This window comes from Arachis duranensis, chromosome 1 (assembly GCF_000817695.3).
Source record: "Arachis duranensis cultivar V14167 chromosome 1, aradu.V14167.gnm2.J7QH, whole genome shotgun sequence".
NCBI classification, from domain to species: Eukaryota; Viridiplantae; Streptophyta; class Magnoliopsida; order Fabales; family Fabaceae; genus Arachis; species Arachis duranensis.
In genome coordinates, this window is record NC_029772.3 from 78,738,123 (window position 1) to 78,738,570 (window position 448).

The following is a 448-nucleotide window of genomic DNA, read 5'->3' on the forward strand; positions in this document are numbered from 1 at the left end:
TAGTATAATCACCAAGCATCCTCCTTGCATTATTGTTATTGGGTTTGGCTGCCATCTCCTTCTGTTGTTCGAAAATTTCAGAAAGGTTGCCTCTGGATTGTTGTAATTTAGCTTCTCTTAGTTTCCTCTTCAGAGTCCTTTCAGGTTCAGGATCAGCTTCAGCAAGAGTGCCTTTTTCCTTGTTCCTGCTCATATGAAAGAGAAGAGAAAAAGAAAAGGAAGAGGAATCCTCTATGTCACAGTAAAGAGGTTCCTTATTATTAGTAGAAGAAGAAAGGGGATAAAGAAAGGATACTCCAAACAGAAGGGTGAGGATAGGGGTAGTGAATTGAGATGAAGAGAGGTGAAGAGAAGTGTTAGTAAATAAATGAATAAATAGAAGAAGATGAGAGAGAGATTTTTGAAAATATTTTTGAAAAGGAGTTAATGATTTTCGAAAATTAAGATA